The following is a 14,810-nucleotide window of genomic DNA, read 5'->3' as shown; positions in this document are numbered from 1 at the left end:
TGACTTCCGCGGTGTTGTTTCTTAAGCGACGATATGTAGCGGCCGACGGAAAAGTGTACCATACACGTTTTGACTCATTAGCTCGGGGCGTTCATAAACATAATACAATACAAAGGCCTCCTTATTATATACGAGCGCGACACCGGTGGAGTCTGAAACGGGCCTTAAAGGTTATATTTTGGAACTAAGAATTCTTTTCACAGCAAAGAATGATTTAAATTAATTAAAATGAAAAAAAATGTTCTTAAGTCAATTCATTCATTCAAATAAATGTCACTTGTTTAGATTTTTTTTTTTTAAATAAATTCATGATATTTTAGACGAATTTTAGAGGCTTATCCATAGATTAAAATTACACATGGTTTTGAACCGTGTGTTATACAAAACTTATGTTTTCTGTTAATGGAATCTTTTTTTCAATAAATATTGAAATATATTAATGGGAACTGAAATATACAACGGGTGTGGATTAACAGGCAACCGATCTCGAGTGTGGAAAAATGTGGGATAAACTTAAACACGTGTCAAGAATACGTCATTCTAAACTTGTTCTTAGTTCTGCCAATTGCTCTCAATGTATGCACTGACGCTCATTCAATATTGATGTATTTGAAGGTTGCAACACACCATTGCACGTATAATGTATACTTAATTTTCGCAGGACACTCGTACAAAATCCTGCGTCAAAATGTAGTGTATCTGGGTATAGCCTATCTGAACTATATGTATTAATATGTTCTGTGTATACAAGCGTCTGACTCTATAAGTTTATATACCGTATCCTCATTGGCGAAGAGTGGAGGTAGGATGTTAAGACCCGACACACACTAAACTTTGTCAATTAGTCATACGTATTTATTTTCAATGAACCAATACTACAATTTGCAGATAGCAATTGCAATTAAAACACTGCCTTCCTTATCTTGCAATACTTATATGATTGGTCCTATCGGCTGACTTTGTTTTAAAAAATGTGGAAACAGACCAATACTGCGGTCAGTGATATAATTAACTTTATAGTGGGGAGCGATTTGTTTTGTACTAATTTATGTAATACATTATTGACGCTGCGAGTTCAGGAGAGTTTCGTGACTGCAAAATGGTCTCCAGTCATCCGACACGCGCGTTGGTAACGTCAGTATATTCAGAACGCCATCACGCGGCACGTTAATAGTCCTTCCGACGCATACCTCAACTCAAAATTACAGTCCAACGTTGAGGCTTGCTTGTTGGTTCGTATGAAACAAGTATGTTAAGGCATCGCAAGTCCCGAAACAAATCGAAGCCGAAAAAAGACAGTCAATCAACCAAGTTAATTAAAAACATCAGCATCACACCGTTCGTTCGTTTCTTATTCGTAATCAATATTAAATTTTGTCGGAATGTCAGTTTTTTTTTTTAATTTCAGTTAATTTGCACTTTTAGTGTTAGAACCACCGACAAAACTTGGACGCAAATGTTAATTAATTTTAAAATATTTTTATTGTAAAACTAGTACGGTAACTTAATGTGACAGCACAGGATGGAACAGAGTTTATTAGCATAGTGAGATAAAGGGTCGACATTAATACTTACTAAACATGTGTTGTTATCTATTTGTCAAGATTAATTGACCGTAGCTAATAACATTGGCGTAATCTATATCTATACTGTATTTACTATTTATGGCACCCAACTCGAGCAAGTCAGCAGCTACGTCTATCTTGGACAGCAGGTGTCCATAGACGGAAGCATGCACGATGAAATCGCTCGGAGAACAAAGCTGGGATGGAGTGCTTTCGGACGTCTGAATAGTATCTTCAAGAGTGACCTACCATTATGTCTTAAGCGTAGGGTGTTCAACCAATGTGTGCTACCCGTGCTCACGTATGGCTGCGAGACGTTGACCCTCAACACGAGAGATGTCCAAAGGCTAAGAGTCACACAGCGAGGCATGGACAGGTGTATGTTGGGCATCACGCGAAAGGACCGTAAGAGAAACGAATGGGTTAGGAAGCAGACAGGAGTACGCGACGTTATAGACGTTGCCAAACAGCTGAAATGGAGATGGGCGGGGCACATTGCTCGCCGAAGGGACGGCCACTGGACAAATGTCGTCATTCAGTGGTACCCAAGGGGCACGAAACGGCCACAGGGTCACCCTAAAAGCCGCTGGATTGACGAACTGGTAAAGTTCGGCGGAAATACGTGGCAGCGAACGACACAGGACCGAGAGAGTTGGAGAAAGCTTGGGGAGGCCTTCATCCAGCAGTGGATTGACCCCGGCTGATGATGATATCTATACATACCAGGTTTTCAATGAGAGATATTTTCTACGGAGACAAAAATGTATAGTTTTTTATAAAGGTATTTTCGGACGTCATAATATACGTATTTTTACAAACTAAAAATGAAAATTATTTTTATAATAACTATCTAAACATATTGGTTGGTATAATACGTATATTCGAAGAAATAATAATATGCCAATCGAAATAAGAAAAGTAATATGAAAAAGAAGGCAAGGAGGTACACGTATATGTCAATTTAACCGATGGAAAACCCATCCCGTCACGTCTCCGTTTCGTTTTCAGTCCTCCGCTTTAGTTGTGCATTGACACATCAGTTTAATAACTGACAGCTCGACTGAAACGGGGACTCATCGTTTAAAAGCTTCTTGAATGACCTATATAATATGATGATAGCCGACCTTCGATTAGTCGAGAAAAGAAAGAGTAGAAAGGTATTTAAAATCAATTAATGGTAAATGGTAGAAGTTAAAAGTTAAAAGTAATAATAGGATTCTTTGTCATATTCATGGACTTAGTAGCCTAACTTATGACACAATGTTTAAGTTGTTGATTCTATGTTATCTTTGCAGTCGCAGTTTTGTCGCCCAAAACGTAACAAAAACCCGGGTCTTGTTTTAATATTCGGATTACTAGATGTTTCCAGATAGGTAGATACTAGTTAAAAGGTCACATACCATGTCTTTACAATTTACATTAACGGCAAACGCAAATCGAACGAAGCCATAAATAGATTATAAACGAAATCATTTGAAATAAAAATCGAATGTCAAGCTATAAAACAATCTCATTTTGGATGAGATCGGAGATTGAATTCTCATCACTGAAAATATTTATATTAAATAAATTGATCGCAGACATCAATTTTATTTCAAACATTTAACGAAACATTTGAACGAAATCACCGGAAGAAACGTGACATCCGACTCAAAGGCGGCGGCCTAAATAGTTAAAGGAAAGCTTAGAAAACTGGTTCAGCCTTAAGATGTTCCTCGGTTATCAGTCAGAAGGAAATATACTTCGAAATAGGTACAGGGGAAAACATTTAAGTCAAACTCTACCTATTCTATTTATATAATATCTATAGTTCTACAGAGTTTCTCGAACTTATTCGGACTGGCGCCCTCGTCCTTTTAGCATATATATTTTATAATCAATAATGTCAATCAAAACGATTCTCTAAAAAACAAAATCTCAATAAAAATATCTATTTTTCAAATGCGATATTTGGTCAAATGGCGAAAGTATGAATGGATACGTAATGCAAGCGTTCCATTGGCGAGCCAAAAGTCCGAGGACAATAAATCGTCCGATTTGTCTATGCTCTGCTACTGATCAACGAACGAATAAAAAAGTCGAGCTGTCAAAAGTGAAAAGTTACGATTCTCGTAATTTCTTCCGATAATCCTATAATTTTGTGTTATTTATATGTAGACTTGCATAAAATAATATAGCAGTGAAAACAACACAAGTTTTACGATTTCTTTTATGAATTTTATAAATACAAATAAAAATAAAATTGGTAAATATATCATTTTCTAATGTGTAAATTAACAAATTAATCAATGAAAATGTTTAAATTAATAACAGATTTTTTTCGGTCCGAATGATTGCGTATTAATGTCAAATCGAATTTGACTCGACTGACGAAGTCTGGCAAAAATATCAAACATGTTTGAAATCCAACGAGCCTGGTCTGCGGATTAAAAAGTCCGCAGATCTGGGGTGCTCCACGCGAAAAAAAAGTCCGAAGACTGTAAATCCTCTGACTTGCGTGCCAATGGAGCGCCGGCTTAAAACACATAAAATGACGCAATATAGTTAACCGGGGTCGATCCACCAATAGAGTGAGTTTTAATATAACATAATGATAGTAACAATAATGAACAGGTTTTCGTTAGAATCGGGTTAATTTCGGGTAGAATCGTATAGGTGCGACGAAATTTCGGACTAGCTGGCAATCGGAGAGCGAAAGTCGAGCTGTGAACACGTCAATTTGTTTTGTGATGGCGACGGGGGAGTTAATTCTTAAATCGTGTAAAGATGAATAAAAAACGTTAAGTACCCATTTACTTGAAAAAGAAAACATGTCAATGAATATATTATTATTATTAGTAATAGAACAATCAACATAACATTAAATGGACGCATGTTGACTTTTTATGATAAATTATGTTTTGTTCTGCACGTGTCATTTTCACAATCTTCGCGTCGCGTAGTCACGATCGTTTTAGACCGTGCCCCGGCTGAAGTATAGCCTTAATGAAATGAGTAAACGGATTATCGAATATACAAAAAATCTCTGTACCTATTAGTAAAGTTAGTGTGTTCTCGGTATACGAATTGTCCAGAAATCGTAATGGTTAGGTCGTCATGGGCATATATGACCAGAAGAATTTAGTATGAGAGGGGTTACAGGAAACCCGCCTTGAATCGTTTTGCCTAATTGCAACCTGCAGCCGAACGGTTAAACCGGCCGGGAAATGCACGACTGCGACCGGATAATGATACGACGACGGCTCTAATAAGCAAGTTATTTAGAGTGGCCAATGGCTGTGTGGTAATTTAGCGCGGGAATACTGGCATTATTCTGAAACAAACCGCGGCCATTTTGAAAACATATTCGGAACATTCGATCCGCAGCTATCTTGTATAAGATTTAAATTCTCCATAAATTCAAATATTGTTGTTGTTGTCAAATACTCATTCAAGTATTATGTGAGACAGCTTTAATACAATAATTATTATTGAACTGACAGTTGTGTAGTACAGCTATATTTTTAGGTCATCTCTATGATATTTGAGCCATTTATATTGACAGGTATTTCAGAACGATCTACCTCTACCATAACCAGTGACAATTGACCATAACACTAATTCAGATTTAGACAACAAAGTTTTATGATTAGATATACACCATAAAATGGGAGGGTATTGTTTAAATCTGGTTTCTTTCACATTCAGAACAGTGGCGTAGGTACTGTTCGTCTATTTTATTTGTATTTTTAATCTCTATGATTAGTGATCGTAAACAGCTCTGAGGATGACTTTATAATCCAAAACTATTTCAAAATCAAGTTTTAATTCTAATGGATTTAAGTTTTGTACTATTCCATTAAGTCGATTTTTGCGACCCGGGTTTCGCCTTTCGGCATCTTCAGGCGCCGTGTACACTCACAAAAGGTAAACACACAATGACAACGAACACTCTTAACTCTAGCTTATCTAATAAATCAATACAATAAAGTAGGTAAAAACAAAGACAAAGGTCACAAAAAATACAACAAACAAATTATGAATAGTTGAAGTGTAAAAACCAAATTAGTAAAAACCCTATCTCATTATGTCATTAATAACAATAGACTCGACATCATATTATAAATAAATCGTCAAAGCCTAATAATAGATCATTATTCTTTAAAAACAATTAAAATACTACTCAAGAGGTGTAAATCGTCAATTCTAAGAAAAATGGTCATATATTGGAATATAATTAATGGAGTTAACTAATGAGATCGCGTTGTTTCAATACTGTTAATTATACTTATTAATGATTGCTGTTTTGTTAAAACGTTTGTTTTTTGTGTAGTAATTTTCAATATTTTACTTTATAGAACCATGTAAGTAGTCAACTTTGGGCAAAGTCCTGAAAACATTCTCGCGAAGCATAAGTAAACGAAAACAAAAAGAGCGACACACTTGCAGCAAAGTTTTTGAACGTAGCTAAAGCGTTGAAACATCACGTCTACTACACAAAAAAGAGGCGTAGAGCTACTGCATGAAGAAATTATTTTGAAAAACTTTTAGGTAGAACAAGTAGGTATTTTTGTATAATAAAAAGTCGGTCGAATATTTATGGTGCGTTTTCAGTTTCTTTATAAAATTCCTAAAACTAACATATTACCTACCTACTTGATCATTATTTGAATGATGATTTTAAAATTGAGAATGAAATTTAATATTGAAAGAAAGAATGAATTATAAAATGAGTATATCATTTACTTAATATACAAAATATAAAGATTGATTTACGACACGTGTTTCATTTATATTGTGAATATTATCAAGCAGATTTGGGTTATGTAATGTTATACCTAGTATCAATACTGTGTGATGGGGGTAGAAAATAAACAATGTAATGTGGGAAAGGGATAGTTGGTGGGAATTATTAATGGGAAAATAGATAGGAGTTAGGAGCAATGACCAATTAATGATTATAAGCTAAGTAGTTTAAAATGTATTTTTGACAGGGGCACAAGGTTGAGGAAAATTATAACTAATTTCCATAGAAGACGCGATTTAATGTTAAAATGCGTATCTTTGGTTGTGTAATGTGTTTATTTATTTAAATATATGTGCTGTTATATGGAAAACTCACGTGTACGTTAATTAATATAATATAACAAAAATAAAATGAATTATTTTTCAATCATTTGTTATCATAAGAAGTTGATGTTCGCCGAGACATGTCGTATGTACATATGTATGTGCAACATCCAGCCAATAAAATCTTTTCAATATTTAGACATTGGTTAAAGTATATAATATAACCGATAATGTTTTGACCTATTCGTAAATTATGAAAATCAACAAAGCTGACAAAGTATACACGAAATGTTGTTGGAAAATTCTAGAAAGAATGTTCAAATAGAATAGAAAAATCCTTTTAGTTAGAATAATACAATGGATATTTATATATATGTGGTAGTTCTTTTGTTATATGAATTATACTGAGAAATCAACTGTGACAAAATATTAGTTTTTTTTTGTCTAAAAAAACAAAATGAGAGAAAAATAAAATTCCTATTTTGGAGTCAGTAGTGTTTAGTACAAATAAACAAACACACATACATAAACCAACGAGGGTTTTTTTTGTTCTTTCAGTGCGTTCGCAAAGGCTACATACAATTCGCAACGAAACGCTGGCAACAGTTTGTGTGGAAAAAAAGCCCGGGAAAACAACAAATGGCACAAAACATCAATAATGTGGTTTTCACATATATTCCACCTGAATAATGTATCGGTAAACTGCACAAAGGAAAGGGCCTGGGGGTTACAGCGCAAGTATAATATTACATATAACCTGCACACGGTATATGTATGTATCCTACATATTACCGCATACCTGCGAATTTTCAACGTTGATAGAGGTTGAAGGGTTCAACGTGACACGTACGTAAGGAGCCGATAATATAGAAACGAAGAAATTGTGGAGGTTACTCTGACTACATTTAATTTAAGTTAAACGTCTAAAATCCATTTTAACCGTTTGACAATAATAATCCGACCTGTCAAATTAAAGTTTTAAAAATAGAATTTAAATTTAAATAAAGAACGTCAAAAACAGCGAAATAAATGAAACATATTCTAAATTTGAATTTGATCACGTCACAATATCACTAGATAACTTCGAATTTTACATTATCGGGTAAATGAATGTTTAACTTAATAAAGTGCACACAACTGGATTAAAATTACTTAAACCCGTCATTGCACCATATCAATAGTCAGTTATGGTGTAAATGTAAAAGGGTAGTATAAACCAGATATATCAAAATATGAATGTTATTTGTTATCAGTGACAAGGTAGAATTTATTAGTGCGTGAGTTATGAAGATCTTTACTTTTTTCAAATTCTGATATTACGATTTATTTTATGTAAAGTATCTGCTGATTGGAATATATTATAGACAAAATAAGAAATAATACCTATTCACAAAACAGCAAGTTACCTAGTTGTAAAATTGAGGTGACGACATGTACCTACATCTTAATTTATTCCTTCTTAATTAGTATTTTTTTTAACAAATAGGATTTTAACTTATAAAATTAATCTATAGCTTGGTATTAGTATTCACTACACATTGATAATCTGAGATGTGTTTCGCTCATCTAGCATGTATTATTAAGTATAAGCACCATTTTGTAGCTATATCGTTGTCGAGCTGTTAAAACCGGCAATGTGATAATATTGTCAAAAAGGTTTTTTACTTCTATTTTTGTTGTTCGTTTATATTAAACCGCATAGTTTAGTAAAACAATCAACGATCTATATATTAACAACTTAATTGCATAATGGAGGAATATCAGGAAATATGTATCTTTCATTTCGATGACCACAATACAAGGATGTGAAGTAACAAACTATACTATATTTTACATATTACATACCTAACTTAACTGATTAAAATATTGTGATTATTAATTACAGAACAAAGTGAAATGTAATAATGTTAGTTAGCGTTTTGCTTGTTATAAGTTCAAAACATAAAAATAAGTATTTTTTGTTACCATGTTTCAACGTTTTATCGCGCAAACTAAAACTTTTTACGAAGAATACGAAACTGAAAGAAAATAGAGGTTTTTCGGAGTATTTTGACGTTTTATCACAACTATAACAAAACTTCGTTGATAACGACCGAAAAGCTCTGTAATTACAAATTTCGTAGCAAAAACAACAACGATTATAATTACAAAAGTCTCAAAAAGCAAATAACAAACTACCCAAAATACCTTTGACGTTATGAAACGACTTGGTATTATATTTTAACTGCCTGTATTTTGAATATCAAAAGACATAGTTGCTTATGATATTATTTTATAAAATGAGAACACGCCTTAATGCAGGTAACATTAATTTAGTTTAAAAGACTTACAACAAATTCAAGAGGACTCATCCACAATATACATTTATATAAGGTGATTACAAACCTTTTTTGGTGGTCGAAACCTGTGATACTCGTACATTTAATAAAATCTCGGGAAACCCCCCTAACTGACAGTAGGGCAGGGCCGAACGTAAAAAAATGAATACACGTGTAAAATGCTTTGACAGAATCAAAATGATTAGTGCGTAGTTAGTGACGTTCTGTGGGGGTAGGCATATCATGCGTTGCTTAGGGGTGGCGAATAAAAAATCTAAATCAAATTCGTCCAGTCGCTTAGTCAAAGTATAAAAAGATGTAATACATATTGTAATGGCGGTTTATCACACTTGAAAATTGGGTGCCTTCAAACCTGTCAGAGCAATAGATCTCCACATATCTATGTCACCAAATTAAAATCACCACTTTTTTAGAGTAGGTTTCGTGAAAATGTTCTAATTCTCAGTGTGTTTGTGAATTTAAAGATTTTTTGTAGTATTAGTCCGTTTAATATAGCAGAAAATAAATAGTATGATACGTATGTAGGTAACCTAACGAATTTGAAATTAAAGATGAAAGGTACATCTGCTTATGGGCAACACTTTGGCAATGTGCGTAGTAGGCGGCGACGATTTTCACTGACAACTGAATTCCTCTTTTATTTCTTATCTTCAGAATAATTCCCCTTCCAAAACAAGATTCCCGTTGCTATAATAAATGCGCTGTAATATTTAGGGCAATTTAGGCTAAGTGACACATTTTTTAACTGCTGAACGGGTTTTAGGTTGTCGTTTTTTAAAACTTTCGAATTCCCGCGGAACCAATGACACGACTTCAATGTCCGAGGAATCCTGATTGAAAATCACTGCTGGACGAAGGTATCTCAAAGCTGATTCCATTTATCACGGCCTTATGGATGACATAAAAGCGATAATACAAATAATATAACCAAGCAATCACAAATATCACATACTATCAATCATGTCCGTAAGTATATTTCGAACATTGCTCCGTTGTATCAATACTTTGTGTAATTGTGTAAGTTTCGATTTTCCTACAGGCGGTAATATATTATTACGTTTATATCCATTTTACAAGATGACAGCTATCAAAAAAATGTTTTCATTGATTTATTTACCAACTGTCATAATACCGTAGTAGTAAAATAATGAGTTTAAAATGACCTATTTAGGACACAAGCCCCTCTTTCGGTCGATAAAGTAAACTTAATCAAATGTGGCCGTGTAGGTTAAAAGAAACTTGAAATAGTATGTACATATAAGTTGATATTAGTAAGTAGTAACTCGACTTTCACAACTGCCAGCTCCGAGCGTCTGTTCTGAATCTGTTGAGAGACGGCAGAGAAGTGTAACCTTTAAAAGTTTTAACTCTCCGCATTGGACTAGTAAACGTTCATAAATATATAAATAGTTCATTTTTGTAGTTTGTTGTGGAATGCGAAGATTGCACAAAATTCCCAGTTTGACAAAAGAGTTATCTGTAAAGAACTCGAATGGTAGTAGGTACAACGGATTGTCGGATGGCTCGAGTACGATTGATTATTAGACGGACATCAAAAATCGTCTGCAACGGTAGAATACGTCGATGTGACGTCATCGTTATTCACAAAACACACGTTGACAAATGAAGCTCCGCAGATTGGTCGAATACGACTGTTTGGTTAAAAAAAATCTGCTGTTGCAATCGACAAGTTGCACGCTTCTCACCTACGAATTGGTCATTCCTATACCGGCTCGCCGATCGCGGTATCCATATACTACACGTTTCGAAGGTTCCGTGCAACTGTCGCTAGGTAGATCTGTGCGGTCTTCATATGCAACACCAGATCGACGTTCCAGGAAGGTTTGATTTATGGCTGTGGGGCGAGGCGAGGTAAGCATTTACGTCATAAAATTAAAGACATACTGAGTATGAGGGCGTACTATGATAATATTGGCGAAAAAATGCAACTACATGGATTGAGTAGTAGCGATGACAGCCTTATTGGACGGTAAAAACTAAGTGACCAATAAAACCAAAAATATATGCACCATTATGCAGGTTCAATAACCTAATCCCTCCTCTCAAGTTATATTCCACAATGACAGTAAGAGAGCCAATAAGCGAGAATTTTTACTCTTGGAATTAGTGTATTTATTGAAAACACACTTCTACGTGGAAAGTTTATTATATATAATTAAATACATACAAGCAAGGCAGGTAGTACAATCCTGCGTCCCCGAAAATAATGGCGGGATTACATTTAGAATTACGAAGTACGATATAGAACCAACACTGGCCGGGCGGATATTTACATATTACTTCGTTTGGACGACACCTTCTTCATCTTGACGCCATTTTTAATCAGTGTTTACAGTTATGATAAAAAATTAAACGAAATGTCATGGATACTTTGAAACAGTAATACACTATATTATAATGATGTGAATAATACCTGTATACTGCATACACCGGATATACTTAACACCTAACACTACTATTTGGGGATTACTACTGTAGAACAGCACATTGAATGTGTTGGCCATGCTGTTTGTTAATAAGATACGCGGTAAATTATTGGTAAAAAATATTGGTTAATCGAGATTGGAGAGCCCTGTTTACCAACGCCTGACGTTTAAGAAGCCGTTGCAACTCTCACTTATGCCGCACGGCTTTTAGTTTTGGTCAATATCCATTAGCGTTCATTGATTGATACCTACGACAAAATAGTAAAATTCAATTCACGTTTCATATTGGTATGCTTTGAACTGCTTTCAATGACTTCGCTTTGTAAGCCTCGTGGAATGAATGGCATTGCGAGATTTAAAAACATTATAAGAATAAATAATAATGTCTTTGTAGTCTGTCTATTAATAGTGTGAAATTTTTCAAAATTACTTTGGTTCGATTCCATCGCACACAAAAATTAAAATATAGATGGACACATTTTATAATGTGGCATACCTATTATAAAATAAATATGTTAGTTAATCTTGCAACAATTCAGACTATACATAATATAATTATTATTACATTATATATTTGTCTTAATCTGTCTGTAACGCACGAGAGAAAATAATTTATGCTAACGTGTAAGAGAGAGTGAGACAAAGCGAATACGTATTAAAAGAGGTAAGGTGACAAAAAAATAAAATGACACGCAAATAAGGATCGTGAAAGAAAACAAACGATAGGAAACTCTCATTATAGTTTGCTTACAATGCAGTAGCTACTAGTAAATCGAGTAGGTATATAGAAGGTATTAAACGAAATTATAATTAATTTGTGACAGATTGACAGAAAAGTGGTACATGTAAAGAAGGATGGTGTCGGAGAGGAAAAACGATGTTGAAAATTGTAATATATCTGAAAATGTCAATTTTTTATAAGAATATGCTCGCACGAGAGCGGTTTGTAAGTACTCCTCAATACGAACAAATAATTAATGTCAGTGAAAGAATTTCACTGATAGATAACTCTCACAGTGGGGTTTAATTAACAACATCATTGTATGTCATCATAAGACTTATAAGAAAGGACCAATTATTAATTCCACAGTTTTATTTTTTTATGATTAGGCGCGATGGGCTATGTCTTCTATCCATGAGTAGTAGGTATATCTTAAATAAAAATACTTAAATAAAATAAATAACTGCGTATTTCCTAATATTATTTTCGTGTTTTTTTGCAAGAAGATTAAGCAGATGCCAAGACCACCATTAAAATCAGTGCATCCTATCGTTCGGAAAAAGGGATCATTAGGCCACATTAGCAGAGGGTCATTAATATTATATATTATACTATTCTAATGGAGTTTACGAATGATTAAATATTTACAGAACTCCCATTACATTGATTAATATCATGCAATTTATAAAAAGTGATTAAGAACAGGTCTGCTTTACGGAGCGATTTCACAACACGGACTTATATTTTTGGAAACCATGACAAATGTTAGCCATCATGTTTTTCTAATCACTCTCACATTTAAAACACTCAACGTTGTTTAGGGGTTTCTTAACACGTAAACGTCGACGCACGTAAATGGTAGATTTAGCTTCATTGAATTAGACCAGAACATACGCTCCATATAACATATCAATATTAAAATGGACTCATTAGCAGACAAGAACTAGCTACCAACACGATGTGATAGAGGTCGCCAACAAGCTGATGGAATGGCAATGGGGTGTACATGTCGATCGGCGAGTGGGCAACCGATGGAAAATGGCATACATTGTATCCAATAGTAATTCAATGCTCCCTGCATTTTTATAACAAGAATGCGAATGTAGTAAACCAATCCCGAAGAACGCCGTTTAAATCTATAGTTTTGCCTACTTATACGAGGTACATACCTACATGTATATCTGATATTCTAAAGATAATGGTAGTTTTGGACAACCTTCAGGGAAGACAACTCAGAGAAAGACCGTCGCGACGGCGCACTGAAGCGACCAAGTGAATGAGTTTACTGAGGGCAACCTAAGAGATGGCTGTACTTTAAAGTGGTCATGATTATGTCATAATAAAATAACAGCCGAGGGGAAGAAGAACGTAGGTATATAAAATAGTTTTATATAGGTACTTAATAAGATAAGGATAAGGAAAATTAATCGGTAGGTATTCCCACTGACTTTACATGTAAAAATGCTCGTAATAGTTTTGGGTAAATGGTACTATTACTTTAATAACAATTTAAGAATCAAAAACAACGACATCTCATAAGCTAACTTCGTAGTTTGCACGTATTGGTTCTTGTTTCTTTGATAACCATTAGTGAATCATGCAAATGTAAGTATAAACCTCTGTCTATATTTATCGCCGCAGTAAAAAGATGCGAATCTTTTATTGTACCCGTGAGAGACTCCCATGGCAAACAAATGATAATTATTGCACCCATAAACCCGGGACTTCTCAGATTAAAATATAATTTTCGCTACACCGGATCTGACTCATCCCTCCTCCACCTTGGCTGATTCAGATTCAGTACCTACGTGATAATTATTAACTTATTATGATACACCTATTTCCGTACGTAAGACGATTTCGAGGGAACACAAAATGAATTTAAAATTTAAGGTGAAAGAGACAAATTATTATTATTACAAGAAAGTTGAATTTCACAGAAAGTTATTGCGGATAATCTAAATGAAATTTTAAATACATAATTATAAATGTTTTCTGTAAGTAATTATTATTACCTTATTAATTAATTAAGAAGAATACATTTCTTATTTAAATATGTATTCATATTTTTAGGTTATAGTGTGAGGATGAAAGACTGGTGGTGTTGAGTGGATTGAGTTCGAGAGTTTATTTACTGAATACAAAACTACAGGTGCGACAGTTGAGCAGTGCAAGGTAATTAATACGCGGTGAGATATGCTCAGTCCGAGGCGCGATGATAGATAGTGTATTTCCATCAATTGTGATCTAAGTACTCGTAATTGAATATTACCTACTGAAAATGAACCTTCAATAAATTGCGTTAAGCTATTATTGATGTATGCTACAATTGAAGAATTTGCTGACAAGGCCTGGGGTTGCCGACCTGCATATTTTTAAGTCACCTGTTTTGATAAAAAAAGGAGTAAGCAAATTGAGTATCATAAGCTAAGAATAAAGGCAAAAAAAGGTAACCTAAGAAAATATTAATTATAATAAGTATTGTTGTTTTTGTCGCGGATATTCAAACGTGGAAAAGATTGATGCCTTTGTGGTGAGGTGTTGGAGGACTTTACGGACTAAAAGAGGATGACCACATCTGCTCCGAAAGAAATAAACGTGAAAGAAAACAATTGTTTTCAAAGGCTAATTGTCAAAGGAAATTTTGACAAAAATGAATTCGAAGCGTGTCCGATCCAGTGCAACGACT

At 34.2% G+C, this 14,810-nt stretch overlaps 1 protein-coding gene across 1 annotated transcript in view; it reads right to left on the bottom strand.

Annotated features, from left to right (window-relative positions):
• ed (hemicentin protein echinoid) overlaps window positions 1–14,810 on the bottom strand; it is a 495,537-nt gene that overhangs the window by 129,474 nt on the left and 351,253 nt on the right. The window lies entirely within an intron of this gene.

This window comes from Rhyacophila brunnea, unplaced genomic scaffold (genome assembly GCF_057557595.1).
Source record: "Rhyacophila brunnea isolate RB1 unplaced genomic scaffold, BYU_Rbru_1.0 scaffold_11, whole genome shotgun sequence".
NCBI lineage: Eukaryota > Metazoa > Arthropoda > Insecta > Trichoptera > Rhyacophilidae > Rhyacophila > Rhyacophila brunnea.
The sequence above is the reverse complement of the archived record's forward strand: the minus strand, read 5'-3'. Positions and strand labels throughout refer to the sequence as shown.